Source organism: Zonotrichia leucophrys, chromosome 4A (genome assembly GCF_028769735.1).
Source record: "Zonotrichia leucophrys gambelii isolate GWCS_2022_RI chromosome 4A, RI_Zleu_2.0, whole genome shotgun sequence".
In the NCBI taxonomy this organism is placed as follows: Eukaryota; Metazoa; Chordata; class Aves; order Passeriformes; family Passerellidae; genus Zonotrichia; species Zonotrichia leucophrys.
The window spans coordinates 9,206,546-9,224,219 of NC_088174.1; the positions used below are offsets into that span (position 1 = coordinate 9,206,546).

At 36.8% G+C, this 17,674-nt stretch overlaps 1 protein-coding gene across 2 annotated transcripts in view; it reads left to right on the top strand.

The window, feature by feature from the left end:
- Nucleotides 1-17,674, top strand: part of TENM1 (teneurin transmembrane protein 1) — a 774,924-nt gene that overhangs the window by 74,402 nt on the left and 682,848 nt on the right. The gene's annotated exons all lie outside the window — the stretch shown is intronic.

Sequence of the window (17,674 nt, forward strand, 5' to 3'; positions counted from 1 at the left end):
TAAGATATTGAATATCTTATGTTTGTTCAAATTAGGACCTGGATATATCTATTATCTAGAAATAAATAGTGACAATGCAGGTTTTGGGTCAAAAAGTTGAAATTAGGAGTGAGGAGAATTGTGGCACAACTTCTGTTTTCTTTAGCAAATCTGTCTGTGCTGTAATGGTGTGTGTTTGAGAAGAGTTCAGATTCACCTGGTAGAATAAAGCTAACAAACATAGCTCACTGCTTATTATAAAATAGATTGTCAGCTCAAAGGAAAGGGGTAAGAATTAAATGAAGTCACTCAAGTAAAAAGAATATAAAGCACTCTAATGCAACTGTTAGGAAAAAGATTTGATAAGCCATACTTTTTACTTATTAGGTATAGATTTTTAATGCAGAGAAAGAAACATAGCAGTTCCCCCTTGGTATTAAATGTCATTCAATAAATTGATAGCCATTGTGGGGTGGGGAAGGAAAATAAAAGAGAATAAAAGAGCCTTTAGGAGCAGCTTTTTGCAATGCACACTCAGGGCTGCCTTGCTTTTCATCATGGGGTTCAGCACGGGCATTGCAGCACAGCTGAAGGAAGTGCTAAAGGTGATTTTCAACCCTGAAACTGCTGCTGAGGAAAGGTGTGTGCAGAGGGCCGGGTGAAGGTCAGTTACCTCTGCCCACCCCTCCTCAATCTCTCATCCAATTTGATTCACTGAAAGGAACTGGTTATTCTACCTAAACATATAATGAGTTTTAAACTGTTAGACTTTTAGATTGTAGGAGCTTTCCTGGATCCTGTTGTAGTCTGAATAAGAGTTGGACATGCTTAAGGGTCTGTCACTCATAGCAGTGAGATTCTGTGTCATTTGCCTGCCCTCACTGTCCCTTCCTCTGCCTGAATCCCCAATACTGAAGGCTCCTGACAGATCATTCATTTTTTCATGTTGTGAGTTTGCTATTAAATAAACAATTTTTTTCCACTTTTCTCAAAAAAGATTTTTCTCCTGAACAAGTTATGAAAAGGGCAGCTTAAATTTGTTTTCTAAAAGAGACCACTTCAAAAATGTCCTCCCAAAATTTGTCCTAAACCAAGACAATAACTATGAAGGACAAGTAGCAAAGAAACACATTTTTTTTTTTTTTTTAAGCTTTCTGCAGGATTTTCAGTGGTAGTGGATATTATGCACTGTGGTTTTAGTGAAAACAAGTAATGTCTAAAAGGAAAACTTTTACTATAAAGTGCAAGCAAAATCTTTGCATACTTTTCCTGCACAGTTCAGTGGAGTATGAAAAGACATATTTTATTCTTTCCTGTAGGAAGTCAGTCTTCCTTGTGTGGTTTGAATTCATCCTTAACCATCACTGAGTATCTCACAGGAGGGTTGTGGCTGGCTCCAGACAGATGTGCTGAACATCTCAAACTATTTTGCAGTTTTCAAGCAGTGCTGAGTTTGCAGCCATCCCATGCAGCGTATCTTACATTCATCCCATCACCATGAAAAGCTATTTTCTAGTGCTAACAGGCAGGATTTAGTACTGCACTGGACTCATCAGTCAGGTATAAAATTCCTATCTGCATTGCTTTTGCTAAAATACAGGAAAAACCTGTTCCCTTGGCTGTTCTGTCTCAGCAGCTTTCCTGACCACTCCAAGCACTTAGACATGATATGTTTTGATTATATTTCTGTAGTTTGTTTCCCCCATGCGTTAGGGCTTTTTTCTGCTGTGTTCTGGAGGCTTCCTGGTCCTGTTCTAATATCACAGTGCCTGATCAGCTGGAGTAGCCCTGCTGAAATTTATGAAGACCACAGACTTCTCTCTCTGTTCTGTGGTTTTATATGCAACTGTAACACAAATTAACGCACCCATGCTGGTCATTAGCATTCTGCACTGGCAGGCAGAAGAAAAACAAAGAATTGTTGAGTGGTGTAAATGTGGTCAGGGGCTGACAAATGGGCAGATCTCTAAAGTTTTCTGGAACAAAGCTGAGCTTCTGGGTCACAAACAGCTCTGCATTGCAGTCCTGAGAATGACAGAGCAGGGGGGATGATCATGATCTACTCCTAAGGCAGGGTGGATGAAATATCTGATGATATAAAAGTAATTTTCAGGTGGCTGAGCATTCAATGGGCTGGCTTTGTTAAGGGTTCAAGTTTTGTCTGCTTTGTGTATTTATGAATTGTCACATTGTGTGTTAGGAATTTTAAGATTCTCATTAGTTGTTGGTCATGTTTCAATATCAATTTTTAAATGAAATACGGTCTTGTAGTTTTTAGTCAAAAATAGGTAAAGAAGTTGTAACAAGAGGAGTAGTTAAGCTGTCCATGTATGTGTAGTGGGTTTGTGTTTGGTATTTCCTTTGTCAGCTCTAACTCATAGTTTTTGGTTAGAAGCTCTCCATATAATATTAAACTGTGCCTAGAGTAAGCTGCTGTTTTTGTTCCCATTTCATTGATTTAGTTACAATAACTCGCTGTGGTCTGCTTGATTCATAATTTCTCTACATGGACACTAAACTGTTTCAATAACTATTGTACTCTCTGCTTCAGTGTAGTGGTAAAATCTGATTATATCTAGAACTTGGAATATTTTCCACAGTATTAAAATCCTGGAGTCATTTGGAATGTAAAAGGCTTCAATAATTTCTGTATAATATTTTTCATGATGGTTACTAATTGCTAAAGCACTCCAATTCTAAACTATCTTTACTTCTCTTGGTGGGAAACATGAACACCTGAAATGAGGAGCAGGTGTTTGAAAAAAGGAGATTCAGAGCATATGGTTAGTAGTTGTTTCTGATTTGTATGTTGGAATGAGCAAAACATGAAAACATGCCATACAAATAATTTATGCTTCAGATTAACACCGAATAGTTTATATCATTGCACCCTACTTGCTAATAGTATTATATAAATAATATGCAAATATATAAATAATATATTCATATTCACCTGTCATTTAACTACTATGGGCAGCTTTCTTTATGAAATTATTACCTTTGTGTTAGTACTTGGACTGTAGAGCTTCTCTACACCAAACTTCCAGTCGATTTTCTGTATATTTCATAAAATCAGTGAGTGCATATTTATAAAATGGGATTGGAGGACTGCTTGTTTCAGCTGTATATATACACACATGCCCCCCACCTTTCCAGTAATACTGACTGCCTAGAACCAAATTCTCATGGCTTTCATGCCACAAAAGCCATTGGAAGATTTAGAAGATGATGGATATTTCCCTTCATTGCCAGTATATGAACAACACAGACTTAACATTGTTTTATGCAAGAGTAGGAGCAAGGCTTGCTGGAATAATAACGAATGCAATGTATTGTGTCTGAAAGCTGAACTGTGCTCTAACAGGTTAGAAAATTCGGGATAAATATCTTTATTTTGTTATCCTCTTGTAAGGAAGAGCATTTTCTTTTGATTTCCCTTTCTGCAGAGGTGGAGAGTGCCCTCGGTCCAGCTTGGGGAGGCAGTCGGGGCTCGGCTGAGGAGCAGCTGAGCTGCAGCCTGGGGCAGGAAAGGGTTTGTAGCTGTGTAGTCTAACATTGATTATTCACTCATCTGAAACTGACTTCTGGTTTTGGCTGCACTGGCCTACAGCCTGGAGAGAGAAAGCCTCTATCTTTTCATGTCTCTATTTTAGTGTGTATTTCTTAAGGCTTAAAACTGCATTCAGCTGTGAGGATATTTTTATTCTGTTGGAAGTGCTTCATTTATTTTATTGGACCTCAGTGTACAGCCCCTGAACATGGTAGAGTCTGAATGTTTCGCTCTGGCTTGGGAAAAGCTTTCTTAGCAGAACCAAAATGGAAAATCCATGAAAAACACTGTCTGATGGAAATAAATTTACTGTGGGATATAACCACTCCAAATAACAGCCTGGAAGGTGACATTGAAGGACCTCATTACTTTGTTCAGCTCTTAGCAAGCAGCCAACTGAACCAGCTGCTCTGGGAATTGTCAGTCTGACAAAATGGGATCAGCAGGTGGGCAGGGACAGGGATTCAGGTTGTCCAAGGGTGTGTCTGAAAGGATTCTGTGGGTCTGGCAGGGTGGGAAAGGCACCTGCTTTGGAGAATGGGCAACATTTTATTTTGGTGGGTTTTGGCATGGAGGCTGAAATACATGCTGTAGCTTCCTGGAGGAAGGACCATGGACAGGGGAGGTAGCAAAGAGCAGAAGGGAATTTAAATGTTCCTTTTGTGAAACTCTGTAGCCAGAATGGGATCAGCTCTGCAATTTGATCCATATATATGGATGAAATGAGCAAAAAAGTCTATTGAAAGAATTATTTGGAAGGTCTAGAAATTCCTCCTGCCACTGTTTCAGGGTGGGAAATAATTTTTTTTCACTCTTTTTGTATGTGTTGGGAGAACTTGGAATTTATGGATTTGAAAGAAGAAAACACAGCTAACTAGGTCAATGAAAAATTCTGCACATGCATTTTCTGAGTAATTTCTGTTTTGCTGAACCCCTCAAGAGCTCTTTACAGATGTATGTAGCATTGTCCCTTCCCTGCTGATTGCTCAAGTTGTGGAATACTTTAAAAAGTCATCTCTGATCTGCTGCTGTTCCAAGGCATTGCATTGTCTTTCACTGTAGCCAGGACTGGACAGTCTCTGAATGTCATCTAGCACTTAATAATATGGATGTGGTAATTTGTCATCTCAGTCACCACTGTCACTCTGTCATTTCATTGTGTTATATTGGCTCATGGTGATGCTGCCTCTCTGTCCTTCACCTCACAGGTTCTATGAACTCTGAAAGTTAGCATAGCTGAAGATTCCCAGTTCAGAGGGAAAAAGCTCCATGTCTGACTTACCTTCACTCGATGTGCACCCTACTGCAAGTGCTGAATGTCCTTTTAGAGAAGGACAGAACCTATTTTATCTTAGACCATCGAGTGTGCTGTATTTCTGTTTCCTTTATGTTCCTTCCATAAGAGAAGAAAAATTGCATGATGTCGTTGCAGTAGCAAGACAAAGCCTTTGGTCTTCATGTTTGATTGGGTTATTTTGCTGTAGTCAGGAGAATATGATCTTTTTGAAACATCAGATATAAATTTTTTTTCTTTTCGCTTCAGAAAGGGTGATACTAAGAACCAAAGTAATCTCATGCTGCCATTATCTAGAAAGAAGGTAAATCCAGAAAAAATAGGAATAATTGAGAAAAAAACCTGGAATAGCTGTTTGACTAACAGAGAGGGCTGGAGAGAGCCTAAAACTTCACTGATATAAGAATGTGTTTGTGTGTATACACACACACACATATACACATATATAAAAGCTCTCTAGAAGAGTATTGGTTTTCACAGAATTTTTTGTACTAGTTGGCATTATTTTAGAATGGAGACACCCAGACATTGATTGAAATAGTTAATTTTTTAATCAAAACTTAGAGAAGACCTGTCAAATTTTGTTTTGGTTTTGTGTATGTGCCTGACTATGAGATGTGCATTTTGCCAGAAGTAACAGCAGGATATTCCAGACCCTTCCATCCTGCTTGCCCACCTGGCTCTGTACCAGGAGCCTTTGATTGTCACAGGCTGCTCCACTGGGATCTGACTCCTCCTTGCAGGGCAGGATCCTGCTCTGTGTGCTTGGTCTGTTCCCCAGCTTGCTAAGGGAACCAAACACACCAACATATGCCGGAGGGAAAGCCAATTCCTGATGTCTCAATTAAAGAGAATAAATTAGTTTGTTAATTAGGTAGATTACAGAAGGAGCTTTCCAGGGAACACCTACTGACTTCTTCAGGAGTTTCCCAGAGAGTGACCCCATTCCAAGGTGGAACCTTGGGTTCTGATGCAAAAGCACAAGAACTCTGTCTGGTGAAGAAACAACAGGGCCCTGAAACTGAGGCAGAGCCAGTGTGGGGTACTGGAGCTCAGGAAATGTACCCTGAATCAGAGCTCCATAGCAGTGGAGCTTTTCCAAGTAGTAGGAAATCCAGGAAACCTGCCTTGCAAAATCCAGTGTTGGTATTACAGATATGGAGCATATTATAGAAAGGAGTGTGGAGCTGTGACAAATCTGCTCACCTTTGCCTGAATGGAAAGCTGTATAAATGTTATACTTGTGTTAATTCTTGTAGACCATATGGAGTTATGTATTTTGGGTTTCAGGGTTTTTTCATAATAATGATCACTTGTGGATTTTGTGAACGTCTCTCTTGGAGAATAAAAACTTGAAAAAATGCTGATGGCAAGGGGATCTGCTAGAATGTTAATTTTAATTTTCTTCCCAGAACTGTGTTATAATGTGCATTAATCCATATTCATTCTGTTGAGGAAAAATACTATTTGGCTTTTTCTTTCATTTTTCCTTCCTCTTTTTTACTTCAGATGAAGAAAATACTAGAATGCTTTCCTAATTTCTGTCATGCAGGAAAGAAAAACCTTTCCTGTCTTTGTTGAGTAAACTGTCTTGCTTTAGTATCTTCAAAACCATCTTCCCATAACTGGTTTAAAATTCAGCATTTTTGTTAAGCTGCCTTAATTTTATGGCTGTATTTCAATAGTTTGCCACTTTGTTTGGTTAATAATGCAATAAAGAATTGGAATTTCATTCTAGGGCCCAATAAATAATAAGGTATATTGTGAAATGCAGCAATAAATCTTGGCTTGGGAAGTAAACTTGCTTAACTTTCAGAGAAACATAAGGAGAGGAATCATTCTTATTTATATGTATTTTTTTATTATTTGTCTGAAAATCTTATTTTGGTTTTGGCTTAGATTTTAATTCATGTTAGCCTGAGCACAATATATATATATTATTCAAGAGAGATGATGCTTTAAAAAAAAATAAATTGGCTGTACTGTTGTGTATATAAAGTCAGTTTCATTTAGATGGTAATACTGTTTTAATATGACAAACCATCAGCAGTTTTGAGTTATTTGAAATTCAATGGCAAACATTTTAAGATAATTAAGTTGTATTTTGCTTTGCTTGATCAAGTCCTATTTTCATGCTTCCATCTGCTCCAAAGGGGGTGGTGTGGATGGTCCCAGGGGCTCAGTGGATGGTGTCAGCAGCAAGGACAGTTCCACTCTCAGCAGTTACAGTACCACGAGTGTTGCTCTGAAATTTGTCTTTGTGCAACCAAAAGTGAACAGTGAGATAGTATCATATGCTTAAAAGTGAAAAGTTTTTAAAAAAACATAATATGCTTGCAAAATTTGTCAAATGCTAGATGATATTTGTGGAGTAGGATGATGATACACTGTTTTAAACAGCACCTTTCAAAAGCAGCTGTGTGACACCATCTGTGTGTGAGCTCTTGGTAGCAAAAACCCAAGAAAGGATTAAGAAATGCACTAAACTGTGCTTGAACTTGAATAAACTGAATGTTTGGAAGGGATGAAGATCTTCCCTGGCAACTATAACTCCACATTGATGATGAAGGGGTTTTTTTAAAGAAAAAGATATTTTTTCCACAGAAACTTCTCCATTTATTATTAAGATGTTATTTAAAGATGATATGAGCATCTTTTTTTCTTATATAATTTAATGTATTGTTATGGTTTGGAGTGTTCAGAGCTGCTAACGGAGCTGGTGAGAGACATCCCCATGGTTTTCTATAAACTATAGACATCTGTAGTTTATTTCTTATTGGGACTTTGTGTCCCAGTAAGTGAGCAGTTTGGTACCCAGTGGTTCCAGTGACCTTTGAGCAGGAGTGGAGGCTGATGTACATTGCACTGGGTGTCTCAGTCATGCAGCTGGAAAATATGAGTCCCTTTCCTTCCATCCAGTCCTCCCTGCTCACTTAATTGAGCCATTAACATTTTAGAAATCATTAGTGCCTAACAAGTCTTGTGCTTTTTGCTTGAAATAGGAGAGTATGCATTTGAACAAAAGGGATGTTTCTTTCAGGAAAACTTTCCTAAAAACATGGATGTGAGTCTGAGAGCTGTTTCCTCATGCAGACAAGAGAATTCTCTCCAAATTGTTGCTCTCTGGTGATAGCAAGGAGAAATTCACTTGTACAGCTGCAGAGAAGTTCCCTGTTTCTTTGCAGTGGTGTTTGCTCATATTTACAGCATTTAGTTCCTTAGTCAATAACTTGTTGAATGTTTATCTATAAATGAAATTTTATTTTGCTCAGACTTGATCAGGCAAAGGTTTTTAGTCTAAACCCTCTATGTGCTTAGTAATAACTGTGCTGGACTTTGTTTGACATATTGTGCCCCCAATAGATCACTGTCCTAAAATATATTTTGTTTTGAAAATGTAGTTTTACTTTCTCTGGAATTACACACCTCTGACATGAAAACCCAATCATAGAGTATGTCAAATAATAAGAAAATTTGAGCAATGCTCTGAATTTCGGGTTATTTGGAACAGCAAGACATTTCAAGAACAGCATTTTCAACACAATGGTCAGGTCTTGGCTGAAGGAAAAAAATGAGTTTAAGTGAAAAGATGTTTTAAATGAAATAAGCTCTTCCATTTAGCTGTGGGTATATTCTGCAAATCCCTTGGGTCCTGTCAGGGTACAGGAGTATTCAACTCCTGATCTTGCTCCCTAAATCTTCTTTTGGCTCTTCTAAGTCATCATCTCCTGGGAAGTATTGAGTGCATTTTGTTTTTCATTGTTTGAACACTTTATTTTTTTCTTGCAACTCCTAAAAATAAAACCTTAATGGAGCCTTTCCACTCTGGTCAAGTATTTATGCTATACATGATCAATATAGAGGAAGTAAATTCTGCTTGTGCATAGTTTCACATCCCAAGTGAATCAAAATTTATCAAATCACAGATGACTTCTATGATTATAACTTCAGCTTCAGAGATACAAGTAAGGGTGAAGGTTTCTCCATGGCACTTTATCTTACAACATTGAATGCTTATTTTGGTTCCTGAAAATTAAAAATCAAGTTCCTTAAAGGAATTGTTTGGGCTCTTAGGCATGAATCTATTAGCAACTCTAAGTGTTGTTTTACTTTCTCTGGGATGTAATTTGCTCAAACAAAGAGAGGGGAATCTTGTTCATTTAATGAATGAAGTGATGAAAATGGCAAGAAACTTGAACAAATTGAAAGGGGGCAACCGGAAAGTAGCAATCCCATTTTACACATGCACGAAAAAAACCCCAGTTTTTGTTCTGTGAACAGTGTTTTTTTTCTCTTGCTGCAAGTTGATTACACGTGAGGAGTTGTATGTTATAGATCTGTAAGGGATACAAGTGAGAGGAAAAATCCTGAGAAAGAAAGAAACTTGCTTGATTCTACAGCTGCCTTCTATGTCATGATTCTCCAGGGTCCCCTTAGGAGGAATCAAGATTTGCATTGAGGCATGAGAAGGGAAATGTTTTCTGCTTTGTCACTCCTCAGGATAAAACTCCAGTGTGTTTCCAGTCCTTATCAAGTGTCACCTATTCTTCATTAGCTATTTGTGCTTTCATTAATCAAAAGTGAACCATGTAGTTTGAATGTTGGGAACAAAAAGGCTGGGAATGGTTATGGCTGAAAAATGAAATACTGCAAATACTACCTTTAAATCTCTTATCTATGGACTTGAGAGAGTTTTATCATTTTGACAAATTTGGCAAGCTCAAAGAAGATATTAAAACTGTTTTTAAAAATCTGAATGTAAGATTTCAAATGCTGAACAATACCAAACATCTATAGTTTATTTCTTAAATTCATGTAGCTACAGGAAATAACTTAATGTATCAGGAGATGCTTAAGAGCTAATTATCAAAAAGTTGTTAGAGGATCGGGATTAAAGCCAACTACTTCTGGATATTTTTCTACTTCCTGTGGATTGAAGCAATTAGTAAAAATGTTGCCATCAGCAAAGTTTCCATCATTATTTCCCACATGTACCCTTTGCAATTGTACAAGTTCTTTCAATGATAAATAAAAATTAATCTTCTTTCTCATTTGGAAAAAAACCCAAGCACAAGATTAAAAGTGTCCTACTGATACTAATATGAGCAATATCATTTTTCATTAAAGGTAGAAGTTGTTTATATCCTAATATCTTGACACAAATATTCAAGGTTATTTTGAGCCCTATGGGACAACAATAAAGGCTTCTGCTTTAACAATTGGAATAAAGAGGTTTTAGAAACACTTGATTTTCTATAATGAAATTGAATATTGGTCTATTGAATGAGTTTGTTGGCTCTGACATGGCTGACTAAGATGGTCTGTCAAATAATCTGGCTATGTAAAGAACAGTATAAATTCATCAGCAAAATACCTATCTGTACCATGAAAAATGTGGATTTATGTTCTTAGCATTTTAATTATTTAATTTTGATTACAGGGATCATCTCATTGTAAAGTGATTGTAAAATGCTGTATTTTAAGTCAAGTTGTTATTTAATATTTACTGTTAGTGTCCAGATGTTCAGCTGAGCTAAAGACAGCTCCTGTTGTCCTGCCAATTCTATACACAGCAGCAAATCAACCCATGGTCCCCTCCTGTCCACTCTGGTTCAAATGATGCAAATTTTGGTTAGATTCTGCCTAAATCTGGCAAATACTGCTTTAGTTTTCTTTCTTTGAGGTCTTTGTGTTGTACTTTCAGGGAAGCCCAGCTTTCTTTTATACAAAAGTAGATGTGGCTTTTCTTTTAAGTATTTTCTGCTGTAAGATGTGACTGTTTGGGGAGTGTCAGGATAATGTCTTAATCAGGATGAGTGGAAAAGGGAATTCCTTAGAGCCTGGCAACTCAGACCAATGCTGTGGGTGTTTTTACCTCTTCGTGGTTCTTTGCATTCCTGCTCAGATCTATGAATAAAAATGAAGTTTTCCTATTGAAGTTTGGTGCTTATGTCACATTTTCATTCACCTGCTGTTGTTTTGTGTGTGGAAAATGTGTTTTTACTAGGGAAGTATTTTATGAAGGCAAATAATACAAAGATTAGTTTCTGCATAGTTATTTAATATAGCTGTTCCTTGATCCTTACTTGGACACCTCCTTGCAATCTAGAAAAATATTTGGAAACCATTTTATGGCTTTCAATTGAACACATAATTTTCAGTATTTTTATTACTTATTTTTGCACAGAAAAGCTGTATTTCTCTTGGAATCCAAATTTTAAAAACTGGAATAGGCTCTGACTGCTTCTTAAAAATTACTGCTAAAAGAGGAAAAATTAGTCTTTACAGATGAATATACTTTCTCACTGGCCTTCTTATCTTAAAAATTACTGTTATTTTAGCTGGTTATTCACATGAGTAATCCATTGAACTCTGTAAAGGTTTCAATATTCTGGGTTTTATGTCTTTCACTGTTACAGAAATGATCTGTAATATTTTACTATTACGTGAGGCAAATAATATGGGATTGCAGAATCTACTTTATTTCTCTCTTTGGTTTCTGTCACTCCATCCAACTTAATGACCCATTTCTTAAGTTGCTTATACCTGACACAAATCTGCATTTGTATTTATGTACATAAATATTATTTTGTGATATTTTTGAATATATTTCCTGGAGCCTGGGGGCTGTTGCTTTGTGCCAGCAATATAGGAAGGGCAAGCCAATACTTGTGCCCTTCAGGAGAACTGACACAAGGACTCTGACAAAAAAAAAAAGATGACAGAAGCCAGACAGTTGGGAATATAAAAAACATGGTGCATAAATTTTATAGTACACATTTTGCTCTGAATTTTCTTGCTTCTATATAATTTTGGATCAGGAGAGGGAGGTGGGGTTCATCCCTTCATTCTCATAGTAGTTTCTATATTATTGACCATTTTCTGTGTTAAGTAGGTGCATGCATTGTATTAAATACTCCCTATTCTGTCTACTCCAAACCATTTCAAATATTATATGTTCTATCATGCTAATAATCTGAATTTTTTAAGTCCGTGAAGAAGTTTGTGCAATAGACCTTGATAACTTCTAGAAAATTATCAGCAGTTGCACAGACAATTAATTAGTCATACTCAAAGTTACCAGGTTTAAAGACTCAGTTAAGCTTTGAATAGATATTATAAAAATAATATCTTCATGTGACTTCTCTGAAGGATCAAAATCTGAGATTTTAATTAACATCTGTTTTCTTTCTTCTTGGAGCCTTAAAATTTCAAGCAATGATTTCTCTTAGTATTTTGGATTTCTGGTTTGGCACAGCTTCTTTACATCAAATGAGGATAGACATTAATGAAGTATAAAATACAGTGAAAGAATGCTTTCTCTCAAAGTCTAGTGCAATTCTTAGCTGTCTTACTCATCAAGGACAGCAACCCTGGCTCAAATAAGATGTTTTTGGAAAGTTAAATGTAGTGGAAATATTTTCATTTTCACTGCTGAACCTCTGACAACATTTATCTCTTAAGGGAATAGTTTAAGCATAAAATAAGCAAATCTCTTCTAGTGGAGATACTTCTGTTTGGCTTTTGAATTTTACTGAGAAACTTAGCACAGAAAAACACATGGCAGGAAGCATAAAAAACCATTAGATCTAGAAGGTGTCTGCATAACCCTCGTGTTTTCTGTAAATATAAACAGTTGATCAGAAACAATTCAGGGTACAGCTGATTGCAGGTGTGTTAGGGTCATGGGATAGCCTGGCTCACTGTTCCATGCTTTGCTTCTGCAGTAGTACAAGTCTCTAATCATTTCCTTGATTAATACCTGAAATAGGGCAGTTTCTATTATACATCATTATTAATCATATTCAATAGTGGGATTTTGGATATGCCTTTCTTAATCTACCAGTTTGGATTTGTTGTGGTGTGAAGATGGATCAGTGTGGCAGTGTGATGTGGGGATGACAGATTTCATTGTGTTTGTGTGGTGGCGTTGCAGGAGTAATTCTAGTTTGCCTCTCCTCTGAAGTGTTGCACACAACACTGCGCCAGCCTCCCTGGGGTGAGGTTACATTTTGGTGCGTGTGTCAAGATCTTCTCAATGACAAACAGGGTTTGAATAAGCTGTGTTTCAAGTGCATAACATGGAATTTCACATGAGTTTTTGCTGATACCCTCAATGGTTTCCTAGCTTGGCTGCTCTTGAGAAGTGTGAAATTAAAGCTAGAAACACACCCACCAGGACATGAGATGAACAATGTATTCAAAATATGGAAGTGTTTTTCTGAATGTGTTAATCAGCTCTATATACCTTCCAATTATGCTTATAATATCTGTTAAAAATTGCTCCTATATTTATTTATTTTTAATTTCAGGGGTGATGCAATATTTAGAATACAATTATGTTTTGGTTTGCTGTGCTCTTCTTGCCAGTTTCTTGTGTTTTGAAGTCTCTCACTGATTGCTTCTCATTTTTCATTGCTGATGGCCCCTTCAGACAGGCAGGCTCTGAGCTAATTAGCAAAGCTTTGTTCATGAATGCTTGATTCCTCCAAAAACTCTGCAGGAAGGAAAATTATGAACTATACTACACAATCTGCAGTTGCAGAGGCTATAGTGTTAACAGTAATGTGCTGCAATGTTTAAATTAAAATCCATCACTTTAGATGTTATTAATTAATGCTCTGTGATGGGGAAGTTTATAGTCCAAAGGACAGTGGAGGAGGATGATGAACTCAGCAGGTCTGAGAATCAAAAGCTGGCATGCAAGAATGGTGTCAGTCTAAACCACTGCTGGAAATTCCTCTGGAATTTTGTTAGGCCTGCAAACTGGACTGGTTTTATAGTTATCATTTGGCAAGCTCCAAGCCTTGTTTTCTTTGTCCTACTTTGTTCATCTTCTGATTCTGTGGGTGCCAATTGCTGTTTGAACAAATTGTGGCTCACAGTGATGGAAGGGGGAACTCCGACTTTGGTCAAGATTGGAAGGGGCAATGAGCAAGATGAGGAATAGATCCAGGTATGGCAGGAGGAGGAGGAGCTGGGTTTTCTGAGATGGTAAAGCAACAAAATCTGGTACTTCTGGGATGTAAGAAACTCTGTGACATGAAGAGCTTCTGGTCATCATTGGGTACTTGTGATTAAGGGCAGTAATCTGGGAGCAGGGATGGGCATTCTTCTCCTCATATTACATTCATGGCTTCCTCTCTTTGCTGTTTGAGACATCACACTCCTAGTGACTCCGCCCCTGCTTTGGAGGACCTTATTTCTTTTGGGATAGTTTTCAACACTGTTTGCTTATTTCATGAGATCCAGAATTTATGCTTCTGCATTAAGACAAAATCTTTTTCTTTCAAGATAGTTTTAAAGTTTTTCCTATTAAATGAGTAATACAAATTAGTGTTGCTCATCTGCACCACTGAAGGTGTGCAATTGCTTCCTGGCAGACACTGCTTAGCAGATCTTCTCTGAAGCCAGGATGTGTTCCTTGGCTTTCTTTATGTTCTTATTGTGTGAAGGTGTGCATGAAATGTAACATGAACCTAGTCCAAGTCATTCTGTAAATAAGCAATCCTTAATGGCTAAATGAAGATTTGTGTGAGTGTAAATTGAGGCTTCCCTGGGTTAGCCAGATGAGGGTTCTGGAGGGGCTGTACCATGTTACCTGTAGTACAGGAGATGGAAGAATAAAAGTTCTGCTGCTTCAGAGCAAGGCAACCAGCATTATTAAGAGCTGGCTCCTGAAAAGATGCATGTTAATCCTTTTGAAGTGAATGTTTATTCAAGGAAGTTTCTGCAGAGGTGGCCCATAAATTTGATGTTGCTTTAAGCAATGGATAGAATACTTATTTCCTTGAAAGGAGTTGTAGCATATTGGCTCCATTAAAACTGAGTGTACATTTTGTTAGCATGTCGTGTTCTAGCTTAAACTTACACTCATGGCCAGGCAATTCAGTGTGCATTGCAGCTGGAAATAGTTCTTAACATAGATTAAAATTTGGGGATGTGATGGCTTTGATTAAAATCAATATATGGAGTGACAGTTACTAAAGTGCAGATGAAAACTAGTACAAAGAATTAATAAGGGACACTGATAATAGAATGGCCATCACTTAATATTTTATGTAGATTCATAAAACATCTTTCAAATTTTGAATCAACAGCTGGTAAAAAATGCAATAGTAATGAGCTCATTTGTATGTAAATGACTGTCATTCTTTTCTAGGCTGCCCATGCTTTATGGGATCCTGCTAGATATCTCTAAGTATGGTCAAGAAAATAGGCCTTTTCAGCAAACCCTTCAAAAAATCAATTTAAATGCAAAGTCTTTGCCTGGCTTTTAAGTTTACAAAAGTAATTCATAAGGTTCTGTCAGTCTGAAAGTTCTGTATACTTGTATTTAAAATAGTAATCCAGTACATTATTGGGAGCTGAATATCATACAAATTAGGAGCTCTAGGGTAATTCTAGCAACAGCAGAAGGTAAATTCTTGGCATGTTCCAACTCTCCTGGAAGAACTGGCCAAAGCAGGTTGCAATGTCTGCGTACCCAGGGATGTGAAGTGAATGTGCAAAAGAATCTACATTGTGTGCATTCCTTTTATTGCTTATACTCAATAGCCACTAAAGCCCCATATTTTCTGTAAATACCTGCACTGAGAGCTAGAAAGAGCAAATTTCTAATGAGGAATTTTTACATGGATACCTTGCCATGGTGAGTTTTTGTGCTCTATCTGCTGCAGAAGTGCACCATGTGCCTTTTATCACTTGTAAAAGATGGTCATGCAGGTGAATGTTTTGACCTTGGCGTGAAGGGCTGATGGATGTAAAGCTCAAGATTTAAGAGTTAAAATTATTTTAGGGAAATGAAATAACATTTTTTAGTAGTATACAGCAATATACAGAACAGAATTTTAATTTTAGTCATTTTACTGGAAAAGTAAGTTTTCCAATGTTTAGAGCAATTTTGATCTTCATAAAGCTTCAAATTAGTTAAGTTCTAAAGGAAAAAATCAACTTCCACTCGTATTTTCTAAAATGTTTAGCTCTTTCTTGTTTTTAATAATGTGTTTTTAAGTCTAAGTGGCTTAAAACCACTTAAAGTGAAAGTCTTAAATGCAGATTGGAGATTAGAAGTGTGTGTTAACACAAAAACCAGAAAGAAATGTTTTGATTGATATCTCAGAAGGAAATGCCAAGGATAAATATAAATACAGTTGATTGCAATTGATGTGGGCAAGTGGTAATCAGCTGCTAATCTAAACAAACAAGACTCCAGCAGATATTTCAACTCTTCACCTTTCCACTTGTCTTTGAGTTGCCTTTCCCATTCCCATTTGCAAGCAATTTTTCTACTTGTAATATTGCTATTACATTTCTTATGCTGTGGGCAGTTAATGAAAAATATCTTTTTAAAAAGAAAGAAGTGTATGGATGAAGCAAAGGGTTCTAGTTTAGGGGAAGTGTTGTCTTTGTCACCTTTGGAGAAACCTGGGATACTCTAGGTTTTTCCTGAAAGATAAAGTACACTGCCTTATTTATATATCTATATGCATATATATGTATATAATATATACTTATATATGCATATATATATATTATTTTATATATATACATATTATATATATAGATGTTATATATATACATATGCAAATAATATCTACATGAAATAATTCTGTGTGAATTGTAATTTTCTTTAGAGTGGTGGGAATACGAATAAGGGTGCTTTTAGTTTCTGCTCCATTATTTATCTCACCAAGGAAAGGGTTTTTGCTGAGATAGCACTTTGCATTCTCTCTTGGCATGTGAATTATCAGGGTGAAACCAGTTCTCCAAAAGTGCTTTAGCATGGGCAGGGCTCATGGAAGCCGCTGTGACCTTCAGGCTGATGGGGTGACACAGGGTGACTGAAGTGGCATTCAAGGGTCTCATAATGAATTCTGATTAATCCTAAATGCTGGAAATGAGGTGCTGGGACTGGCCATTTTTAATTAGCTCATGTGTTAGCACAGAGCATTTTAGAGCTGTGAGTTAATGTGCCGGCCTCCTTGTGATTAAGTATTAAAGGTACTTTAAAGCACAGTTGCCTTTTTCAGTCCTCCCTTTTCGTTTCCTGGAGGATTGCCTAGACTGCTCCATATGAATAAAAAACCTGAAGCATACTGGTTTCTAACATCTTTTTAGGAAATCTCTTTGTAAAAGTGAAAAATAGCAAAATTAGCTGTTTGCTATTTTTACCACCAATTTTAATCTGTGTAGATTGTTTTAATTGCACAACAATAAAAAAAGAGTCTTTTTGCTCTGCATAAGACCACGTGTGGAAGCAAGTATAAAAGCTGAAAACAGATAAACTGTAGCAAATTTTAGGAAATATTAAAAATAAGTTGAAATTGCCTATGGAAATTTAAGTGTTTCCACATTGAACTGAAGAATTACATTAATTTAGAGGAGAAAATAATAGCACGTGAACTGAATTTCCAATTAGAATTAATTATCTTACTATGGATTTTGAGTAGTCAAACTAAAAGCTTTTTGCACTTTAAGTTATTAGCTGTGAAGTAAGAAGAGATGAATACTCTCCAAAATCAGCCCATTGATTGCTTTCTCTTGAAATTGTTTTTTATGGATTGAAGAAAAAATTGGAAAACTTATTTATGCATAATTATTGAGTTGTGTGAATAGAGCATTGTGTTGTTTTCTGGCTTGTTTATTGTATAACCTGAAAGAGAATGCACCTGGAACTTCAGCTGATGCTGAGGTTATAGGAGCCAATGCAAGTGTAAGAAGTTTCAAAGCTGCCCACAAAGGGTCCCTCCTTACCCTGTTCCCACAGCTTTTTTGAAAACCCTGAAGTTGATGGAATTTCAGAGTTCTGTAAAGAATTATCAACAGACCCTATTAAAGCCTGCAATACT